This window comes from Lissotriton helveticus, chromosome 3_1 (genome assembly GCF_964261635.1).
Source record: "Lissotriton helveticus chromosome 3_1, aLisHel1.1, whole genome shotgun sequence".
In the NCBI taxonomy this organism is placed as follows: Eukaryota; Metazoa; Chordata; class Amphibia; order Caudata; family Salamandridae; genus Lissotriton; species Lissotriton helveticus.
In genome coordinates this window covers 976,377,504-976,394,652 of record NC_136061.1, presented here as the reverse complement: position 1 = coordinate 976,394,652, position 17,149 = coordinate 976,377,504, and positions in this window count along the sequence as shown.

The window sequence follows — 17,149 nt, the reverse complement described above, 5'->3', positions numbered from 1 at the left end:
GGTATTACTAGATTATTCTTATTAGTCTGTCTGTCTAGCTAACTAAGATTGAACATTTGGCAAAAGGTGTAAAACGAAACTCCCATTCTAGTCAGCAATAGCTCTATGCACTGAGTGCAGTCCTCTGGGATTGTCCATAATGTCTTTTCAAGTCTTCTAAATGTTTATGCTTTGACAATTACCAACAATAAAAAGGTGAATGACCACCAAGAAGGAATAAGATACTACTTTACTTTTGGTTTGGATAGGAGGACAATCCATACTACTACTGTTGCAGGGACAAATCTGTACAAACAGAACTATGGACACTAAATAGTGCATTGTTTATCAATTATAATAGGCGCAGGTAGACTTTCCACATACCTCAGTGATATCAGACTTTGAAGAATCCCCAATCTCCTTACTGACTAGATAGTGTGGCAGAGTCATTTAGCTCCCGAATTCATCGATGATTGATCCCCAATGATGATTATCCAACGCAGGACAAGAGTACGGAGTCAGAGTCCAGAAGTGTCAGAGGCACGGGCTCATGCATTGCAAATTGCAAAACCTTTTGCTCATTCACTCGTGACCAAAAACCACAGAGTCTATTTAAGTTTTAAAGCTTTATTAAAAGTAAAAATATTTATTAAAATCAAGCTTGTCATAAAACATAAACGGTTAATTAAAAATGGAAAAGTGCTTATAGTGATTTATTTCATACATTTATTGTGGGCGAGCCGAGCCCTCATCTGGTTTGAACTTTAATTTTCTTTTTGGTGCTGAATCGTTGGTCCCTCCGTCCTAGTGATGATGATTTGTTCTTAGAAGTGAAGCTTCTGTCTGTTATGAGACAAATGGTGCGTGTTAAAAAGCAAGCATTCATCAGTTGTGCCAAAAAGTGCAGCAAGACAACAACCTTCCCTGGAAAAAGGGACATTTTTACTTTAGAGTAGACAGTCACAAATTATTAGCTTGTTTTCTGTATTCACATTTCTTCATTCCTAGACAAAATACTAGTGATTGGTGTATGTCTATGAAATCTAACATTCTTAAATGTACTTTGTAGGTGGAACATCTGGTGCTGGGCCCAGCGCGGAGGTGGAGGAGGAAGTTCTGGGGAGGAGGCGGTGCAAGTGCCGGACCAAACTGCTGTGCGGGTTGCCACGGTAGTGGTGGAGTGGTAAGCTCTTATATTCCCTACTTATTGAGATTTCAGACTGCATTGTTGTGCTCCCCGTGAGAAAACGTAAGGTTTGTCCAGATGAGAGACATGAAGAAGAATGATTGACATATAGTTTGAATGGATGGATGCCTGAAACATGGTACTATCTGACTCTTAGATAGCATATCTGTATCTCGAGAGAGTACACGGTCACTGGATGAACTAAGTGTTACTTTGAAGATCATGTAACACCGCACCCGCACGTCCGTCCCAGTGTAGGAAAGGCAAGGAAAAGAAGTTGTAATTTTGTCCGAATACTACCATGAATAGCAGCAGTAGTTTGTATTGCAAGCACAGCATATATCCGGCTATTACGATGGCCACTCACTACCACTGTTAATAAGTTTAGTAGAACTCGGTCATTCTTGTGTGGATGTATCACTATTCACTCAATAAAAAGCAAAGCACCTAAAGTCATCCCATATGTAAGGAAATACATACCATGTGCAGTGATAGATAATCAGATTATTTATCTTCTTCATTTTTTCATTTTCCTTTTCTAGTATCTATTCATTGGCACTGTAGGGTGAAAGTTAAAATAATTAAGCAGTAGCCCTTGTAACAGAGTATTCTCAGTGCTACCCGTAATAGAAAAGTAAGAGCATCACCACCTGCATGTAGTGGACTGGTACAGTAACGCAAGTCTGTCTCACTCATCATGGCGGGCGTCTGTTTTTCTTGGGTGCAAGTTGACTGCGCTGGCATTATGCCGGCTTGCAGAAGAGAATATACCAATTGTGCTAAACAAGAGAGAAGAAGAAGAATAAGACTGGTGTACTGTCATAGTCGACTCTAATGGAGTGAGTCCATAGTGCTCGTAGAATTGATTCCTTAAACTCCCACTAATGTTAGAACAAGGATGAAGAAGTGGGAGGTTAGATAGATACTGGACACAATAGTTATGTACTGCGCTTGCAAGTTGCTACTTCTACTGTGACACAACTTTCTGCTGAATCATTTCGTGTTAATCTTAAAGAGCATTGGTTACAGACTATGTCTTTCTTTCTTCATATAGTTGCTCCTTCCAAACCAACCCGGAAGGAGCTGGCTTCACGGGCCCGGCAACGGAGGCTGGAGGCCACTGTTGCTGAATATCGGCGGCGGGTGGCCCAGGAGGAGCGGGACACGCAGTCTACAACAACATCTACCGGCACAGCTGCATCCTCCTCCGTGCTCCCTGGGTCACCCAGTCAGCGCAGAAGGTCTCCAGCGGTACGGTGCCGGGGTACCGCTGCCGCAGCCACCCGCCACCGCCGAGCAGCAAAGAAATCAGCTGCCCCCCACAGCAGTTGCAAAAAACGTATGCACCGCCTTTCCCTGAGGGTTTCCTACCTCGAGCAGGAGCTGCTCAACACGAAAACCCTGCTTGAGACCCTCCGCCAGGAGCATTCCGACCTGGCCCGGAAAGTCAACAGCAGTAGCGAGCAGTAGGAGGAGAGACTGTCCCTTGCCCCTTTTTTAAAGACTTTTGGGGGGTGGGAATTGGGAGTTGGGTTTTTTCACTTTTTTGGACTTTTCAAGGACATTCGTTGGGGTTAGGGAGTGGGGGTGGGTTGGGTCTTGTGGGAGATTATTTTTGTCAGGGATATAAATATACTTTAAACTTTATCTTAGCATACGTGTTTTTTTTTACTGCTTTTGAGGCTGGTGGGTGGGGGTTTAACAGTAACTTTGTTTTCGTGAAACTGAAGTGGCATCTTGATTCAAGTTGTGTAATTAATTGCCCAAATGTTTTCAAAACTAAGTGCCTCTCACAGAGTAAGTGAATTCAATAGTCCTAGGACTTTACTAGTACTAGCGTCAGTCTCTCGTCTCTCCTAGTACTCCATTATACTTCCTCCCCCCAAACGCTTATCTTACCTGTAATTTGTGTTTTGAAATAGGGCTAGGCACAGGGCTGGCTGCACGGCAAATGGCGATTAAGGTTGGCAATCCTGGGCGGATGAAATGTCATCATTGCGTTGGTACTAGTGGTGTTACACAGTGGCAGTTGCAGTATCTGAAAAAAAAAGAAAATGAAACCTTGTTTGTCCTTACCGTAGCATTAGAACGGTACGATAGAGAATATAGCAGGTGACAGTACACTAGATCAGTGCCACAATGTAGCCTAACAAATGGTAAAGTATTGAAAGTATAACTAGTACTTGCGTTGAATTTATTTGACATTGGCTACTACTACAAGAAATAGTACCGAAGGTGAAGGACACAGCAGCGTAATAATTTGCCACGTCTAGGAGGAGGATGTTCTAATCTTGATGACCTATCAAGTTGATGGCGCACATTAAAATCTATTTGGTTCTGTTGGGTGAGACAGGTTATTTGAACAATGCTCATAGATGCATAAAAAAGCAAATCAACTCTCTGATACAAGGAATAGTGTTTCAATGAGAAATCAATTACTCAAAACACGAAAAAACCAAGTTTATATATTCCAAAGTATTGTATTGTACATATTAACACACATTTGCTCCTTTATAAAACTGAATTACTTCATTCATAGATAAATTTATACAAACATAGCAAGACCAAGAAAAACAATTTTGTGACTTATTGTGAAATGAGTGCTTAGTGAACAGGGAAATATATACAGTGCAGGGAATGAATCTGTACAGATATATATACAAGTACACTTGGAGTTTGGTCAGATGGTGGTTTGATCTCAACCAAGGATTCATTCAATTACTGTGGGAATCCTGGTGATTCTGAACCTTTAGATTCGTCGACGTTTCGACCCTGGTGTGCCCCAATGGGTAGTCACGACGGGTCTTTCTCGAAACAGAAGGGGAAAGGGATGGTTTAAAGATCAAGGCAGGGGTATCCTTCAGTTGATCTAGTGTGGCTCGGTGGCCTCTCGCATCTGTCCCGTGTATGTCGGGGAAGATTAGTGATTTCTGTTCCCGGAAGCGGCATCAGTCTGGACTGATCTGGTCTGGACTGATGCCGCTTCCGGGAACAGAAATCACTAATCTTCCCCGACATACACGGGACAGATGCGAGAGGCCACCGAGCCACACTAGATCAACTGAAGGATACCCCTGCCTTGATCTTTAAACCATCCCTTTCCCCTTCTGTCTTGAGAAAGACCCGTCGTGACTACCCATTGGGGCACACCAGGGTCGAAACGTCGACGAATCTAAAGGTTCAGAATCACCAGGATTCCCACAGTAATCTAAGGAATCCTTGGTTGAGATCAAACCACCATCTGACCAAACTCCAAGTGTACTTGTATATATATCTGTACAGATTCATTCCCTGCACTGTATATATTTCCCTGTTCACTAAGCACTCATTTCACAATAAGTCACAAAATTGTTTTTCTTGGTCTTGCTATGTTTGTATAAATTTATCTATGAATGAAGTAATTCAGTTTTATAAAGGAGCAAACGTGTTTTAATATGTACAATACAATACTTTGGAATATATAAACTTGGTTTTTTCGTGTTTTGAGTAATTGATTTCTCATTGAAACACTATTCCTTGTATCAGAGAGTTGATTTGCTTTTTTATGCATCTATGAGCATTGTTCAAATAACCTGTCTCACCCAACAGAACCAAATATATTTTTTGAACTATCATATACCCAGGTTCTGAGGGACACCGGGTCACCCCTTTTTTTGTAAATCAAGCACATGAAAATCTGCTTTCATTTGCCAATAGTGACTGAGTGTCAAGCTGAGTAAGAATAGAATATATATCCTCGGATTCCTTCACCAGCCTGTTGCTATGACCTTATCCTCCCCAGCAAGTGTGTGGAAATATTGCTGTCATTTAGTCACACATCAATCAAAACCACACAGCCCGGGGGAAGAGGGTTAGGGTTTGGAAAATGGATGGGAATGGTTTTTTTTTTTGGGTAAGTTTTGTTGAGAGAAGAAAAAAAAAGCACAGCATGGACAAACAATAATTGAAGATAAATAAATCTTTGGGTACAAAGCTAACCATAAATCTTTTAAGTGACATAAAGGAAGTGCATGCACGACTGCATGCATGGTTACTGAAAAGTAAGTACTATTTTCGACAACCGTGAATGACAGAATGCGACAGTACAGGGCTGCAGCGTTTTCACTTGCCTATCTCTGCACTCAGAGAAACACTTCTTACATTAAATTAGGTTTAAAAAATAGCAGAAGTAAAACCTATAGAATGGCTGTAGGGATGAATTTAGAAGCAGAGATTAGAGATCCAAGAAATGCAGAGTCACACTCATAGAAGTTCACAGCAATAACATTACTTTAAAGATAATTAAAAAAGAACGGATACTGTATCTGTATGTTGTTGTAGTTGTCCTGTTGAATTTGGTAAGTTGCATGCATCAAACCATTCCTCCTATTAGCGGGACTCCTCCATTTCAGCTGACGCTCCGTCCATCAATGTTGGTGACCAGAAGACACCCTGTCCACTGCCTGCCTGGCGGATGCTGAATTGCGGCTTGCTAATGTGAAGCCTGACTTCATCCTTTTTTTCCCATTGCACAGCCTGAAACCCGGCCTGTAATTATTGATGGAAAAACAGGAAGTGATATTAGAACACCACTGACAAATAAATATAAGGTATGTAAGCTGTGTAGTGCAAAAAGTCACACTTTTAGTTTCCTAATAGACAGTACAATATTTTTGAAAGTGCGTACTCTGTCTGAGTCTCCTTTTGAAGGATAATAAGTATGGGCAAATTAATTTAGCGGATCTTTCCCCTCAAGCTAGGTGTACTGTAAACTGTGTTTTAGAACAAAATTAGACCTTCCCAGCAGTGCTCCCACCCAGACCCTTACTAAAGCCAGTCGCAAAAATGTAGAAGACCCCCAATCAGATCTCAAAAAACGAGGCCTAGTAGAAAACTGGTGACAAACGTACTTTGAAAGTAAAAGTAGGCCCAAAGCCCCCCTTACCCACCATGGATTGTATTCAAAGCACTTGCAAGCAAGCAAAAGTATCCATACCCAGCATCGCTCCAAGACTCGCAAACCCCCCACTGACAGCCCCCCACCCAAACACATGCAATACAAATACTGCTAACCCTAACGAGCCCTAAGTTAAGAATAGTGGCAAACGCTTTCTTTAACTATGCCAAATCCCCCCTTTCCCACCATGGATTTTCTTCAAAGCACTTGTAACCAAAATTACACATTCCCACGAGTGCTCTAAGACCCCAGAACTCAGTTGCAAAAATCTAGAACACCCCGAAACACATGCAATCCTGCTGCTAGGGCTAACCCTAACGAACCCTAAGTTACAAAAAGTGCCAAAAGGCTTTTCCGCATGGATTTTCTCCAAACCAGTTTTATCCGGTATTAGACCTTCCCAGCAATGCCCCAAGACCCGCCAACCCACCCGCAAAAAGCACAACACCCCCAAACAGGCAAAAAGCCAAAATGGAAAATCTCATATTACTTACAATATTTTTCTGCCTTCTGTCCAAACGCGCTGTGCAGCTAGGTCATAACTCCCGTTTTCCACCATGGATTTCCTGAAAAGCAAATGCAATCAAAACTAGACTGTGCCAGCAGTGCTCCCAGACCCCAAAACCCACCCACAAACACCCGGAACCCCCCCAAAGAGCACCTCAAAGACAAGCAAGTCAGCAAAAACACACAAAAATATTTCGCCTCCGATTTGGTCCAAACCAGTTTTATCCGGTATTAGAGCTTCCCAGCAATGGCCCCAGAGCCGTCAACCCAGGCGAAAACCAGTAGAAGACCCCCAAACAGCCAAAAAGCAAAAGTACAAAAATGGGGACTTTTTCACTTTTAGGGAAATTTCCAAAATCACTCAGCGCGCGCTCTGCAGCTAGGCCCTAACTCCCCTCTGCCTCCATGGATTTCCTTCAAACCTCTTGCTATCAAAACTATCCATGCCCAGCAGTGCTCCCAGACCCCGAAACCCACCCACAAACACCAGGAAGCCCCCCAAACAGGCCCCCAAAAACGCTACATTGAGCGAAATGTCAGAAAAAGCAAAAACTTTTTCCTCGTGGATTTTGTCCAAACCAGTTTTATCCGGTATTAGAGCTTCCCAGCAATGGCCCCAGAGCCGTCAACCCAGGCGAAAACAAGTAGAAGACCCCCAAACAGCCAAAAAGCAAAAGTACAAAAATGGGGACTTTGTCACTTTTAGGGAAATTTCCCAAATCACTCAGCGCGCGCTCTGCAGCTAGGCCCTAACTCCCCTCTGCCTCCATGGATTTCCTTCAAACCTCTTGCTATCAAAACTATCCATGCCCAGCAGTGCTCCCAGACCCCGAAACCCACCCACAAACACCAGGAAGCCCCCCAAACAGGCCCCCGAAAACGCTACATTGAGCGAAATGTCAGAAAAAGCAAAAACTTTTTCCTTGTGGATTTTGTCCAAACCAGTTTTATCCGGTATTAGAGCTTCCCAGCAATGGCCCCAGAACCGTCAACCCAGGCGAAAACAAGTAGAAGACCCCCAAACAGCCAAAAAGCAAAAGTACAAAAATGGGGACTTTGTCACTTTTAGGGAAATTTCCAAAATCACTCAGCGCGCGCTCTGCAGCTAGGCCCTAACTCCCCTCTGCCTCCATGGATTTCCTTCAAACCTCTTGCTATCAAAACTATCCATACCCAGCAGTGCTCCCAGACCCCAAAACCCACCCACAAACACCAGGAAGCCCCCCAAACAGGCCCCCGAAAACGCTACATTGAGTAAAATGTCAGAAAAAGCAAAAACTTTTTCCTCATGGATTTTGTCCAAACCAGTTTTATCCGGTATTAGAGCTTCCCAGCAATGGCCCCAGAGCCGTCAACCCAGGCGAAAACAAGTAGAAGACCCCCAAACAGCCAAAAAGCAAAAGTACAGGTGATTAAAGTTTTAATTATATTAACTGTGCAAAACAAAGAAAGACAGACACACAGGAATAAAAGTGAATAAGGACGAAAAAGAAAGTTATTGATTCATTGGCTCATTTTCAGGGCTCGGTGTCAGGGAATAAGAGTTCGTCCTCATACTCTGCGAATTCAGGCAGGAGTAGGTCAGTGTCACCTAACACAGAAGAAATTCCCTCATCTAAGTTGATGTCCTCCTCGTCTTCTTCCGGCGTGTATTCTCGTACTTTGTAATCTGGTGGTATGAGGTGCTGATTCATCTTGATCATTGTTAACCTCTCCACATTTTTGGGCGAGAGGCGGGTCCGTTTGCAAGTTACAATGCCATCAGCAGCACTGAAAACACGTTCAGAAGACACGCTTGCGAGTGGGCAAGACAAGTAATTTATAGCCAGGTTGGTGATCTCTGGCCACAATTCTTTTTTCCCATGCCAATACGCCAATGGTGAGGTAACGGGTTTTTAGGAACCCGCTGGTGTCAGGGGATAACACCCGAAGACCTCTGAGTTCTCCCTTGTTCCGGACCACAGAAACACGGAGTCTTCTAGTCGCAGTCAAAGATCAAGTTTTATTGGTAGCTACCAAGTAACACGTGTCCCAGAAGTACACCACACGGAGAGTAGGTTCTAGGGAGACTGTTCGTTTTTACAGAACCAGCCGTCTCCTTATATACAAAATATATAGCTGCAAGCAAGAATTCCTAAGTTTATGATATGGCTATACACATATTTCTACAATAATACAAAGAGCGAAGTCATGTAAGCAAGCCCATACTTTAGATGTCCAGTTTGTTGATAGATTACCCAGTTAGGCCTGGAACTCCCATCAGATATCGGTGAAACCTCAATAAAGAAAGGTACAACCCAGTCATAAAACTGGCCATAAACAAAGAACGTGGACAGGTGCATGTTTGCAGAAAGCATGGTCTGTATGTAGTGAATGGTTTGTGGAATGTTATGCGTAGATGCTATCGTATTCGGCCACTGGGCGAGGAGCTGCCTAAACAGGTTTGGCCGAAGACAGTGGAGTCAGTTGGGACAGGTCAGGGGAAAGTCACGAAAGGTGGACGTGTCTATTTGGATCAAGCTCGACCTTTAATTGACTTATCATGAAGGCAAGATGCAAGATGGATGCCGTTCACAAAATGGAGTTTTAAGGGATGGGGCGGAAACTGTGATTTAGGGGTGTTGGCAACCCTCGATTGTAACGCGAATACACAGAAATGATGTCCCAATCATTATCGGTTCATAGACACCAAAATCGTCTTGGTACGTTGAGATTTTGTGACACGGGTATTGAACCTCGATGTCGGGAAAACAACAGGGTCCGGATTTTGAGAACCACAGACCCTCCTTTTGCCCTCATATGAGGCAATAACTCATGCTAGTCTGAGTCCAAATCGGTATGAAGAAATTCGTGGAGATGTTGCTGTAGCATCATTCTGTTTCTCAGCTCGTCCTGCGACACAGGCTTCCGTACATACGAAGTAGCACAGAGGCCACATAGTGCAGGAGCACACTGTATACACAAGCAAAACATGAACAGAAGTGCCAAGATCATCCCAATGAAGATCAAAGTTTTCCATCCCCAGGCAGTGATCAGCTCCCAGAACCACCCCAGCAGGGACCAATCCCCTTTCTCAACGTGAAGGGAACCAGATATTTTGTGTAATTTGGAGATGGCCTGGTATACTGTCGGTGCGTTATCAGGGATGAAAATGCAACAACTGGATTGGATGACTCTACACACACCACCATGATCGGCGAGTATGATGTCTAAGGCAATTCGGTTCTGAAGGGTCATAAGTCGATCCGACTGAAGTTCTGTTGTCAAATTGCCAAGTGCTCCGGCCGTCGTAGTCACGGCGGATTCAACTATCCTCGCTAACTGTCGAATATTTCTGCTGTTCGCCATGGGCCCCCAAAATGGCAGAAAACCCTTTGCGAAGTCAGCGAATTCCTGACCCGCGGTGTCGTCTTTACTCACGACATCTCTAGCTGTCCTTGTCCGATGGTAATCTGCTCGGGCCGTATAGGTGGGAGGCAGCAGAAATGAAATAAAACATGTACCTGAGAAATCAGGGGGTAACCACGTGTAGGCTTGGTCGTGGCAAACGAAATACGTGCCTTTGGCTGCCAAAAGTATAGGGGAAGTTCGGGAAACAAATACATATGTTTCCGTGCAAACGCTCTTTCCCAACTGTGCTGTGGGGTTCCTACCAATACCCTGTAAGCATAAGTGACCTCGGTGGGGCACTATCCAAACTGGGCGGGATTTCCTTGCTGCCTGGCTCTTGATCAGGTAAACCCCATGTTTAGTCACATTCCAACGGGTGTAGGGACTCAGTTCGTCTTTGGGCATTGTCAGATATGTGTCGATATCCCTACTCATGTTTCTTATCCCTGCAATCAGTGCCTTGTTACTGGAATCGCTCGCAGCGGAACTGGTCGGGTATGGTTCTAGGGCGAATAAGAACATGGTCTGGAAAGCCCACAGAGAACCATAGTAACTGAATGGCAAAATGAAGTATGGGATCCCCTTATCGGTTGTGTGTGGCATAAGTCCGCATATCCAACAGTTTGACGTGTTCATTATGGACTGGTGTTGGTGTAGAAGCTGAATGAAAGAGTTGTTTGCAAATTCGAGTCTTCGGGCAGACTCGTGTTCAGGTAGAGGGTCAAAGTAGTGTGGAGAAATAGTGGGAGGAGGTGGTGTCTGGGTGTCATTCGAGAAGGTAACTTTAAATACGAATAGAGTATAACCGGTAAAAAACACAAGTATGCTACATAACATCAGAATACATAGTATCAGGAATCTCCTTCTGGACAGTATCGTGCATAACTGTTTTCCGAAGTTCGTGAGTCTGACAGGTCTCTCTACCCTTGGAAACTCCATCCTCTAGTTGCTGCCCGCGGTGGTTGATTGATTCTCCCAGGAAGCGCGCTCTGCTCAGTCCGGGGTAACTCCCGTGGACCAATCAGAACCGTGGACCTAGAACTTCCCAGTTGCACTCCCCAGACTTCAACCGCGACCCTAGCAGCAGAACCGGATGGCGGTTCGAAAAAATAAAAAATGAGCTAGTTCCCTTGGGACGAGAGAGCTGAAAATCCCAAAAAATAGTTCTTAGGGGAAAAAGGGAAATTACATTAGATCAAGCTTTTATTAGTCCTCTTTTTTTCCTTTAGACCGTAGGTTGTATCGTCGTTTCCCAGGTGCGGTGTGATCTTCAAACAACGTCTCAGGTTCATTAATGTCCAATTGCATAGACGGTGACACAAGTCCTTGCAAAATATGATCACTCTCCTTTTCGGTACTAGTTTCTTTCAAACGGGCATCGCTGAAAGGGATGAAGCGAGGTACGGATTCTGTCTCAGAGTCGGCAAGTCCTTTGTTGACCCACCGGTCGTATGGAAGGGGTAGAGGGACCCGTTTGCAGTGGGTCCCATGTACCCAGTTCTTCTTGCCTTCCACCCGAACAGCAGATCTCGTCGAAAGCAACACTAGGTGCGGTCCGGTCCACCTCGGCTGTCCGTTGTTGGTGCGCTGGAAATTCCGCACCAAAACCCACGAGCCGGGTTCGATGAGGTGACCTGGATCGTCAGAGGCTGGTGGAGAGGAACTGTGAACCTGTTGGTGTAAAACACGCAATTTAGTTGTCAATTCGCACAAATAGTCAAGTAGTACGGGGTGTTCTATCTCACTTAGTTTCTTGGGTCTTGGCACGCCCCAGACGTTGGCTGGGCGGCCAAACACAATCTCATGGGGGCTAAGTCCTATTCTGGAGTGGACAGTCGTCCTGGTTGACAAGAGTGCTAGAGGCAAAGCGTCAGGCCATTTAAGACCTGTACTGGCTTGGATCTTGGCTAGTTTGAGTTTTAGAGTGCCATTGTAGCACTCTACTAATCCAGCTGATTGGGGGTGGTTTGCAGCGTGGAATTTCTGGTGGATGCCTAAACACTCACACACTCTCTTCATCACGCATCCTACAAATTCACTTCCGTTATCACTCCAGACAATTCTAGGCATACCGAACCTCGGAAAGAACTCTTTGACGAGTGCTTTGGCAGTTGATAAAGCGGTATTGTCCTTAAGGGGGTACGCTTCCACCCACCTTGAAAAGGCGCAGACAACAACGAGCACGTACTTTAGGTTGTTGCACCTCTCCATGTGGATGAAGTCGAGCTGTAAAACCTCGAACGGGTACGTTGGAGGTGCAAAATGACCAGCTGGAGTTGGGGTTCCCCTACCGGGATTGTACTTCAAACACACCATACACTTTTCGACCACATTCTTTGCACATTTTGGGATATTGCTATTCTGCCATACTGGGGCCAATAGTTTACATATTCCTCTCGAACTGATGTGTGCCATTCCATGAGCCATCGTTACTACTGCAAGTACGTATGCATTAGGTAATAGCCATCGCTGGTGTTCCGATAGTTCGACCCAACAACCATTCGCATCCAATCTACCTGTGCTTTCTCTCCATTCATTCATCTCGTTCTCAGTGGCCTCGGCTTGTATCGATTTTACGCTTTCAATGGTATCCTCACACATTCCCACATCAGCAATCCATCTGGCGGGACCCATAACATACATCCGACTCATTGTGTTCCTTGCAGTTTCTTTCGCAACCTCATCTGCAAATGCATTCCCACGGCCAACATCATCCAGAATCTTTTTGTGTGCACTGCATTTTATAATGGCGACTTGTAGGGGTAAGGTGAGTGACTCAAGGAGCTCATTGACTAGCTGGCCATGTTGTATCTTTGCACCATGGGACGTAAGGAACCCACGTTCACGCCACAATCTCCCAAAACTGTGAGCCACACCAAAGGCATATTGGCTGTCAGTGTACACATTCACTCGCTTTCCTTTTGCCAACACACATGCTCTAGTAAGCGCAATCAACTCTGCAGCTTACGCAGAATTGTGGGAAACGCGTGCAGTCTCTACAATGGTGTGTAATGTCGTTACGGCATATGCTGTAGTCGTATCACCATTCGGCAACTTGAAACATGAACCATCAACCCATAAAGTATCATTGCATTCGGAAAGGGGAGTGTCCTGTAAGTCTACTCTCCCTTTTGTCTCTTCTTCTGTCCTGAAACAGCAGTCATGTTTGTCAATCTTGTCTGTCTCTGTCGGGATGGGTAATAACGTAGCAGGGTTGAGTGTATCACACCTCTTTATGTGGATGTGACTTGCTAACAGGGTAAGTTCGTAACTGGATAGTCGAGCGCTAGTAAGATGTTGTGTCTTTGTCCTATTTAGCAAAATGTCTACTGCATGCGGAACCATAACCATCAAAGTGTTATTCATGACTAATCCAGCAGACTGTCGAATGCAGACAGCTGCTGCGGCGGTTGCTCTTAGACAACTTGGTAGTGCCTTAGCCACTGGATCCAGAGTTGCCGAAAAATACGCGCATGGGCGCTGTTTGTCCCCAAAGTGTTGCGTTAAGACTGATAATGCACAACCTTCTTTTTCGTGGACATACAATGTAAAAGGCTTACTGTAGTTGGGGTTTCCCAACACAGGAGCCGAACACAATGCATCACGCAACTCGTGGAAACTCGTCTGACAATCTTCAGACCAAGGCATAGGATTAGGCGTGTCTTTGCGGAGTAGTGACAGTAAGGGTTTGGCTAGTAGTGAGAAATTCGGTATCCATTGTCTACAGTACGATGTAATGTCCAAAAAGGCTCGAACTTCTCTCTGTGTCCTTGGGGCACTTAGTTCTGTAATTGCCTGTATTCTTTCTGGTGTCAGTCTCCTTCCCTCCTTCGACAAGATGTGACCTAGGTAGGTTACTTCTTGTCGGCAAAATTGTAGCTTTGAAAGGGAGACTTTGTGCTTCATGTCACATAAGTGACGCAATAATAACAACATGGCTTGTTTGCAAATCTCCTCAGTGTCTGCGGCGATCAGTAGATCGTCCACGTACTGGATCAAAGTTGACCCATCTGGCAGCACTATTGTGTCTAGTTGTGTTTTCAGTGCCTGACTGAATATAGATGGGCTTTCGCAGTAGCCTTGAGGAGCGCATTTGAAGCGGAAGCTTCGTCCTCCTAAATTGAAGCCGAAAAGGTCTCTACTCTCTTCGGCGATCGGGATGCTGAAGAAAGCGTTCTTCAGGTCAATCACCGAGACCAGTCTGCTGAAGCTGGAACCATTGTCAATAAAGCAGTAATGTCGGGGACGACTGGAAACTGTGGGATAACTACCTTATTTACCTCTCTGAGGTCAATCACAAACCTATACACAGGGGGCTGTGAAGGATCAGTAAGTTTTAAGACCGGTAAAACTGGACTGTTACAAACGTTCCCTGTTGTTTCTTCGATAACATCTTTATCGATCAAATCATAAATGATCGTTAATAATGCCTTCTCGCATTCGTTAGATATTTTGTATTGGGGAATACGTGGCAATCCGACGTTGGCTTTCAAAGTTATGACATACGGTGCTATCTCCAAACGACCTACGTCATTGGAACCATTAGCCCACAGTATATCGGGAAGTGATGACAATTCGGTTGGAATACCTTCTTTTGACAAGTACATTGGAGAAATGACTTTTTTCCCTAAGGTAAGTTGTACTCCCGAGGGAGAACAGTACAAAGTCGCATACAACCTCTTTAGCAAATCCAATCCTAACAAATTTTCACCGCAACCTGTTGTAAGAATGAGGGGTGCTTCTAATTCACAGGGGCCAATAAAAAGGGACATAGGACTAGAGATCGGGTTTCTAACAGGGGCGCCAGAGAAGCCTACTGAGACATTTATTTCGCCAGACAAAGGTGCGCCAGGAAGTTTTGAGTGCATAATAGAACTTTTTGTAGCACCAGTATCCAGCAGAAATGGCTCTGACACTCCTGAGGTAATTACCTCGACATAAGGTCCATCCTGATCTACTGGAACTGAAACAACTCCCTCTCTTTGTCCATGGCTGTCCTAGCAATCATTACCCTCATTGTCGTGTTCGGTGTAGTAGTCGTCAGCATAGTACTGTGCTGACCTAGACGATGCGTTATTCTGTTGATCAAAGCTATTCATGGATTTCTGAGGCGGAAAAGAAATTATATTCTGAGTGAAATTTCCACGGCCTCTACCTCTAGGGGCATGCTGAACACCTCTTCCCCTTACACCTTGAGCACCGTTTAAACGTCGCGCAAGAGCCGGACAATTACCTTTAAAATGACCTTCTTCTTTGCAATACGCACATTGATTCGGGCCATATGTAGGACGCTGATGGGAAAGCTCGTTTCCTTGTGCGTCTCTAGAATACTGCGAATTCTGTTGATAATTGGGCTGGCTAACCATACGGGGCGGATAGGCCTGTTGGAGAAGAACTTTAGTTTTTAAATCTTTCGTCTTTTTGTCTGCTTTGTCTAGCTCGTCTTTATGCCTATTTTCATAGTACTGGGCTGTTGCTAAAATCTGCGCTGACGTAGAGACAGCCCAAGCACTCTCTGAATCTTTTAGTTTAGCACACAGTTCAGGAAGCAAATTGTGTACAAATTTGTCTACAAACAATCTTTGGCCACCCTCGGTAGCCATATCCTGACCACTTTGGTTAGTGAAAGTTTCCTCAAATCTTGTGAAAAAGTCAGACACATTCTCGTCTTTCTTTTGCTTGCACGCGGATAGCTTGTCCCAGTTCACGCGTACTTCAGGCATAATGGTCTTCATGTACGCAATAATTCTACCAGGAAGTTCAGCTATTAACGGCTCAGGCTTGAAACCACCGACTTGTCTAGCATCTGTAGTCGCAATGTTCGCCCACGAGTCACCTAATTCTTGGTCATGATCTGTATGACGTATCTTACTCCATGAAGGATGTGGAACAACGTTCCCACACAACATGTCTATATCCGCTAAATTCATTATACATGAGCTTGCAGTTTGGGACAACTCCTTATAATACCCAGTCGGGTTTTTACGGGGATCGGGTAGTGTCTGTTTGAGTGCTAAAACTTCTGATCTTTTCCAGGGGACATGTACCCATACACGCTGGAAATGAGGCAGAACCGGTGGAACTGCAGTTGCGTCACCTTCCCTCCAGACCGGAGGAACCTCTCTCATCGGGTACTGTCTCGCCCTTTTCCTGCTAGATGTACCACTGTCAGAGGATGACCCAGAATTACCACCCGTACTTCGATGTGATAATAATATCTCAACTGCTTTTTCAACGTCGGGACCAACTATCATACCCTCCCCAAATTTAAATCGCACACTACACAACTCTTGCTGGTTGCTCTTCTGACCATTATCTTCCAAATCCTCACACAGAAAAACACACATCTGCTCAAAGACGTATCTTTGCGTTGGTTCATCCCATTGACGGAAAACGTTCAAGACAGACTCTACATCATATCTTGCTGTGTCAATAGCCCAATTCCGTGCTAGCTTATTCAATGATTCTCTTTCCTGATAATCGGGCATTTGGCTTCGCAATTGTCTTCGTTCCGTGTTAGGGGTCGTTTTAGGCGACCGAAAAAGTGGTGAAGGAAAGTTAGTGACGATGCTGGCCATTTTATGCCAGACGGAAGGTGAAAGTGGAGGAATAACTGGTGGTAGGACAGAGTCACACAAAGTAGAAACAGAAATATTCGTAGAACGAGTATCAGAGAGACTAGAAGGTGCGCTAGGCGAAATTTTAGAAGGAACAGTAGGAGAAATAGATGTGATCGGTGAGCCTTGAGGAGGCTGTGCCAGAGAAACAGGAGCCAGCTGAAGAACAGCTGGTGGGTGCTGTAAAGGAGCCTGTATAACAGCTACCAAAGGTGCAACGAAAGGTTGCGGAGGTGCTGTGGCATTTTGTGCATAGGGTGGTGGCGAATTTAATAAGTGGGACATTAATGGATCTTTCTCGGATCCTTTCTGTTGACCTTGTCCCTTATTTGGCAGCATCGGGTAACATTTATCTATCGCTAATTTCTTGCTCCTAAGCATCTGTTCGCTTTCCTGCTCTTCCTCGTTATCTCTGTATGCAACGGCAGCTTGTACCATCGACATACCTCTTTTATTCTTTTTTGCTAATCTTATTTCTTTCTGTTTGGCTTCTTTGCGCCATAGGCGGAAAGAGTCAAACATCGCCGGTCGGGC